This window comes from Rhea americana, unplaced genomic scaffold, assembly GCF_003343005.1.
Source record: "Rhea americana isolate MKP2758 unplaced genomic scaffold, rheAme1 scaffold_278, whole genome shotgun sequence".
NCBI lineage: Eukaryota > Metazoa > Chordata > Aves > Rheiformes > Rheidae > Rhea > Rhea americana.
The window spans coordinates 353,584-360,168 of record NW_028186399.1 but is presented as its reverse complement, the minus strand read 5'-3'; the positions used below and the strand labels follow the sequence as shown (position 1 = coordinate 360,168).

Genomic DNA, 6,585 nt, shown 5'->3' with positions numbered 1-6,585 from the left:
AAAAAAAAAAAAAAGGTCACAACATGATAAAATACAATAAGGCAGTTAAGCAATTGCAAAGTCAGATAAAGAGAAAGAAATCAGCTCTTAGCTATGCGGGTCTGGATTTAGTCTGAAACTGTTTAAATACCTTTATGTCCTGGAACTGGTGATGTGCCCAGAGCTCCTTTGTTTAGTGGAGATCTGGGCAGAAAAGAAGGGAATAAAACCCTCACCCTTGAAGGAGAGAAAAAAAAGGTACAGCCTAATCCAAATTGGACAGGGGGAGGGCCTTGCCGCGGAGAAGGGGTGCAGGAGGAGTGGGAGTAGCAAGAGGACAACCCTACCGCATTCTTGAGCCAAAAGTTTTTAACTTCAAGGAGGGGTTGGGCGGGGGGAGAGGTTGGCTTTAGCAGGAGACATTCGAACGCAGACATGATTCTCACCTAGCCGTTCCCTGTGAGCCGAGGACTCGCGGGGTTCGGTTAATTGGTGCACATTTTCAGTTCAGCTGGACGCAGCGACCGTTTGTTCCTGCTTTACGCGGGAGCTGCAGGAGGCAGATGGGCATTAGTAACAGTGGTTTCACCTCAAAAGATTTGGTGAAAAATAATTCATTTTCAATTTGTAGCGGGTTCTTCATACCTTTTTTTTTGGCAAAAGGATCCTGTAGCAAAAAGAATAAAAGATTTCACGTGAAAGATACTTTTCTTGCTGATTATTTTCCGACACGTAGCACCACTAATGTGAAATAATTATGGCAAGACAGACAAGTTGAAGAAAAGGTGACACAGCCAAGGACCTTCACACCCAGAARTGGCCTAAGCTCCAGAATGGGAAATTTTTGAAGTTACAAGCATTTTTTCAGAATAAATAAATAATTTAAAAAAGAAAATCAGTATGTTGGCGATATAACATMTTTTAAGCAAGAGCTTTGTCGGAATATCCGCTCTTGGTTTCATTCCACTCTTTTGCTCTGTTTCTTCTGCCTCTTGGTTTAGAAATTGTTTTATGATGGCTTTCCTTTAAATGAAAAATAAAGTGCACGTGGCCCTCCCCCTCTCTGAACTCTGTCTGCTCTGTACCACTGCACACCAGTGACTCTTCCAGGAAGTGGAAGTCCCTAAGTGTAGAAGGACGACATGYCAGAAGTCTCCCCAGAAAGCAGGAGTCAAGCTGCTTTACAGGTCAAAGAGATTCAGACAAATTTCTGCACCAAGCAGAACCTAAAAGGCTGTGCACAAAGCACAGAGCAACGTGTGGAAGCCTGCTCTCCTACCGTCTGGCCCAGGAATCCTCTTTAAGCCCAGTGGATCTCTCATAGCTGTTCAACTACAGCTATGAGATCAGTTCACAGAGGTGCAGAAACTCCAAGGAAAGCCCCAAGCTGACACGGAGACTGTCATCTCTTCTCCTTTCCTCCTGCTTCTCTCTGAAATGTCCTCACGTTCTTCTTTGTTCTTTTTACTCTTCCCAATCAGCCCCCTACTAGCTTTATAGAAGTCACAATCATGCTCAGCCTAATTAACAACAAACTTTTGGAGATAGAGAAAAGGCAGACCTCATTTTCACGAGCAGCCAATAATAGAGCATTTCAAGGAATGCAGCTCTACCAAGAACTCTGCAGTGTTTTGAAGGGTTTTAGTGCTCAGCAAGATACTAGTCCTAAACTTGCAATATCTATTTCTGTTCAAATGAACATGGACTTCACCTAATTGGGAATGGCAGAAGTGGGTCATTGAAAAGAGCAGCATAGCAACGAAAGCACGAGAAACTGCATTTTCCTCATTCTCAAGGGCGCAGCAAGTTGGTGACAACTATTGACACAAAATATTCCCTTTCTCRCTCTAGTCTAGTTTAATCTTTGCTAACTCCCACATTGTGATCATCACAGTGTTTATGCAGGCACCAGATATTTAATGTTACTTTTGTACCTAAAAATACATATAGGGTCTTAGTTGTATTTTCAGAAGCTTTTAGAAATCTATCTGCAACTTTTGACACCAAATATTTTAAAAAGCARACTCTGAAGTGTCCGAACTAGGTGATGTGACATATATGGAGAAGTTTTGTTGTTTCTTTTCCAGGTGCGAAATGAACCACAGACCATTACTTTTGGAATGCATTTGTAATGCCGGTTAAATTTTATTTGGGTCTGCAGTGTAKAGTATCTGGGCTAGTGAAGACTGTTCTTTGTGCTTAGAATAGATGTTATTCTGTGTCTCACCTATGGCATGATCCTGTTCAATCCACTTCCTCTGTTAATTCACATGTAACTGATCTCGGAGAACACGTTTAATTAACATTTGCCTTGTACGTTCACTCTTCTCTCTCTACAACCTCTGTCCAAAGGTGGCAAGTGGGGCACAACCTAGAAATCACTGGCACACTAGAGAAACATGCTTTTTTTCTTTGCATTCCACGCTATATAGTTAAGAAGCATTTTAATCCATCCAACATATGCAAATCTCTATGAATGCRATGTTTTTAGCTCCCTCCCTCATTTTCTGGAGCTGGGCTTTTCAGCACAGCTGCATGTGATTAGGGCTCAGCAAGCCCCAGAATTCAGGCATCCCAGCAAGATCTCCTTAAAGTCTCATTCAGACTTCTCACCAATTCTTTATTTCCCCACCATCAAACGCCTGTTGCTGGCCACAAGGAGTTACGAGCATTCGTATATATTTGCCTAGCTCCCCATCTGTTTCCCCCTTAGACGGCTGGGTGTTTTAGTATTGCTTTTGTGCCCAGTAATGTATCCACCCAGATTGCTCCTGGGTGTACCTAGGAGGAATCCATGGGGAAGGTAACTGAATCCCTACAGAGCGTAATCTACCTCCGATGTTTGCGTCCAACACAAATTTACACCAGGCCTCAGGCTGGGGATGGGGGAGGGACTGGAGGAAAGTCTTTCTTTCAGGCAGTACTAGGGTATGTCCTTGTCCCTGTACTTGCCAGGAACTGGCACAGAGCCTACACATGTGCCCATGGAAGCAGTGGGACAGTTGGCATTTCTTGGCTGAGTTCTTYTGTAGTCCACAAAATTCTGCTGGGAAGAAGGTCTGAAGTGTGAGGAGCAATAGGATGGCAGAAGGTACTACATAATTAGCCCATATAAAGTTACTCTAAATAATCCAACAAAAAGCAATGGTCCTTCTCTAGTTTGGRAGAGTCAAATGGAGAATCCCCACCTGTATAAATAAAAATCTGTAGACAGATAAACACCAACCACATGACAGATCTATCTGTAGCAGAGGTTACTACAGGACAGGTATGGTATCCACTATTTTAATTCACACTGCCTAACTGACTGAAAAAATTAAGCTGGAGGAATTTTCTTAGCATGACATTTGTGGCTTCAAAATCATATCCRAAGAAAATTCTGAGCACCACATCTTTCCCATTTTCCGGCTCTATAATTTGGCCAATTCAAAGATGTTATATCTCCCTTGCCCTGAAGAAAAGAAAACATTCCTGTTTCAATCTCCAGGTTTTCACCTTCGTCTTACGTATTTTAGAATGGTAATGACCTAGCGTGAATGCTCTGGATCTCGCCCTGTGAAGCTCTCCAGGAGTATCTCGTGGGTGCACTGGTAGAGCTGGAAGGGCATGTGATGTCCATACTCCTTTCTCTGAAATGTAACTTAGAGTTCCTCCCTTACACCCAAACCCATCATTACAAACCGCCTTCCTTAGAGGCTGTTTTGTGTCCTATATGTCTCTTCCCACTTTGTGCAATTAAGGACAAGGTCCTGGCCTGCATTTCACGGTGAGTATCATCTGAGACATTCACTTAGGAAAGGCTCAAAGACTGCTGTGACAGAGCCTGCATAACTTAATAACTATATATGTGTATAAATAGATGGTAAAATACAGTGAACAGATATTTCCCTGGCATTTTTCATCACCTAATCAAAATAACACATAAAATCCAAATCGCTACATTCCTGATCAGTATGGTTGCAGTCAATCAAATCATGGTATAATAACATAATCTCATCTATATTGTTTCCAAATTTTTTTCCATCCCAAGTACCTGTGAATCTGAGCACTTTGATATTCATCATTATGAATATATAAATAATACAAGTTTTCTCACAAGGATGTTGACTCAAAGTATAGAATTCCTTCTTATGAAACAACAGATGAACAATGAAGTAGGTGAACACACTTTATATTGTGAACTGCAAACTGCCATGTATTTTATCCATTTATATAGCATACATGGAAATCAGCTATTAATCAATTATCTCATTAATCCATTTGCTAATAAGCTCACCTGAAGCTGCACTGACCTCTGATTACATTAGTGTAATTTCTAGCAGAATAAGACCTGTCGTCTTCTGAAAAGAACATTCAAATTTTTTCCACTGTGACTCAGTTTTAAATTCTTAGCTGAATATCAGTAAAGTGAAGCATAGGTGTAATTGTGAGTTATATGTAGATGTATGCACATACATGCACACATGCACATTTATGTACCCTCTGTAGCTAGATCAGGATTGGAGATGCGTGTATTCAAGATGCTTAGGCCAAAGAGAGCATGTGGGAGAAGGTATTTATGGCGTTAAGAGAACTRTTCTGGAGGCTGTGATGAAACTATCATGAGTTAGCTGACAAGCAAGAGAGCTTGTAAGGGAGCCAAGAGATCTACTTGCCAGTTTTAGTTAGGATGCTGATGCCTAAATTGACTCCAATGACTGGTTAAATCGGAATCTTTGGAAAGTTTGTTACCAAGGACTTAGATCCTGTAACCAAGGCTGCTCCCATTGCCGTGGACCTTTGGGTGGGGTAGAAACCCTGTTGATGGAACACCAGTACTGGCCGAACAATGCAGCTGGCCCCAAAGACAACTGAAATGAGGGACACAGGATACAGGAATGAATCAATACTGTATTTTTTCCCCCAGAACCCAGACTCTACTGCATTCAGGAGGGACCTGCTCTGGAGCTGGACTGGTTTTCTACAGTAAAGGTAGTATCTGCCTAGGACTGCTGCTTCCCAGACTGGGATAGTGTGTACAAGCCACAGGAGGAAGGGGTCGGGTGGCCTCACGTTGTTAAAGCAGTGAATGAGTGTCTGGAGAACAATTTCTCTGCTTCTGCCACCAAGTTTCTGCGCAGTGCTGGACAAGTCGCTTAAATTGACATGTTCACAAGTATCGGGGATTTAGAGTCCCTCATTTTTGGAGGCCCAGTACAAGGCCACTGGGGACGCTTTGCAGGAATGCTTATCACTCCCACAGCAGCACCTAGATTGTGAGCAGATGAAATGCTGTAAAATCAACTTCTTTGAACAATCACTTGCTAGAGGCTCAAAATTAGCAAATACTTCTCAGGCCAACTGTACTGGTTTTAAGATCTCTGCCTGTAAAACCGGATAACGCTCCTCCTCATATCACAGGCCTGTTATGAAGATAAACTACTTGTGAAGTGTTGCAGTTTTAATATGTGAAGCATAATGGAAAAATACTTTTTATTAATTATTATTGTTACCCCTGTGCCTGGACTAGAACTGTGCAAGTAATAGAATTTTACTGCTCTGGACAAACTGAAAAATAAAGGTGGGAGATCATTATGAGATGGTTTTATGAATGAATTTTTAGATTGACATAAACATAAAATTTGACCTCAAACAATGCACTTCATTTTGTTTTGTTCTGGTAGAGGGTGGTTTTTTTACTATTATTAAATTATTGTGTTTAATCAAACTCCTAAAACATTATTTTGAAATGAAAAGTATAGCATATAATTTACATTTAGTGAAATGTAAGATTTGCAAGTAATTAATTTTCTGTCAAAACTATTTGACAAACTCAGTAAAAAAAATCACATGCTTTTTACATTTGCCAAGGAATTTTTGCCTTGTCTCTTATGGGCTTGTGGGCAATAAGTAACACATGTCGTCACCTGAAAGGCAAGAGGAAAAGATCAAATCTCTTCATTTTGGTGAGCTCTAGGATTCATGTGCACTGCACGTGACAAGTCTATGGAAAAACTGCATGAGAAAATCATGAATTAAAGTCAATGTCTTCATGAAAATGCACAGGGAAGCATGTTTAAGGTTTCCTAGCCAGTTTTAACTCTAGCATTTTCTTTTTTAATGGCTGATTTGGCTACCTTACCGCTCTTTCTCTGAGTAATAACATTGTATCAGAGCTCATGGATAAAAGCAGAAAGAGGGAGAGGAACTTGGCTTTTTCTGTTTCTCTTCACRAATGTCAGTTCTGATGCTATGTATTATTATACCCTTTTTCTGTATTTTTTTTTATAAATGCTTAGGAAAAGATGTCTTCTTGCTACTCAGTGGACATCAGTGACTATCAGAAATATATAACAAACCTGAGTAGTTTTAACTTTTCCATTTTTGACTTCTTTTTAGCCATGCAATTTTTTTTWAAAAAAATGCATTGGCTAAAATTAGTACGTGCTGCTTCGCRCAAGGTGATGCAATTGCTGTCAGGGCAGCCACAGTTCTTAACCATAATGCCATTTAAAAAAATGAAATTCGGGCTCCAATGTCCCTTAGGCCCAGAATAACCAGCAAACCAGCAAGGCATCCTTTTCTGCTGCTGCTCCTGCAGCCACCACAGAYAGCCCAGAGCATGGC

General features: G+C 40.9%; 1 protein-coding gene across 2 annotated transcripts in view; it reads right to left on the bottom strand.

The window, feature by feature from the left end:
- Positions 1-273, bottom strand: part of FBN3 (fibrillin 3) — a 109,824-nt gene extending 109,551 nt beyond the window's left edge. Inside the window, exon 1 of one of the 2 annotated variants that reach the window (XM_085308502.1) lies at positions 131-273. The gene's annotated coding sequence lies outside the window, so the exon portion shown is untranslated. The remainder of the gene's footprint in view (positions 1-130) is intronic. The other variant, XM_085308501.1, reaches the window with a different exon arrangement.
- Between the last annotated feature and the right edge of the window lie 6,312 nt (positions 274-6,585).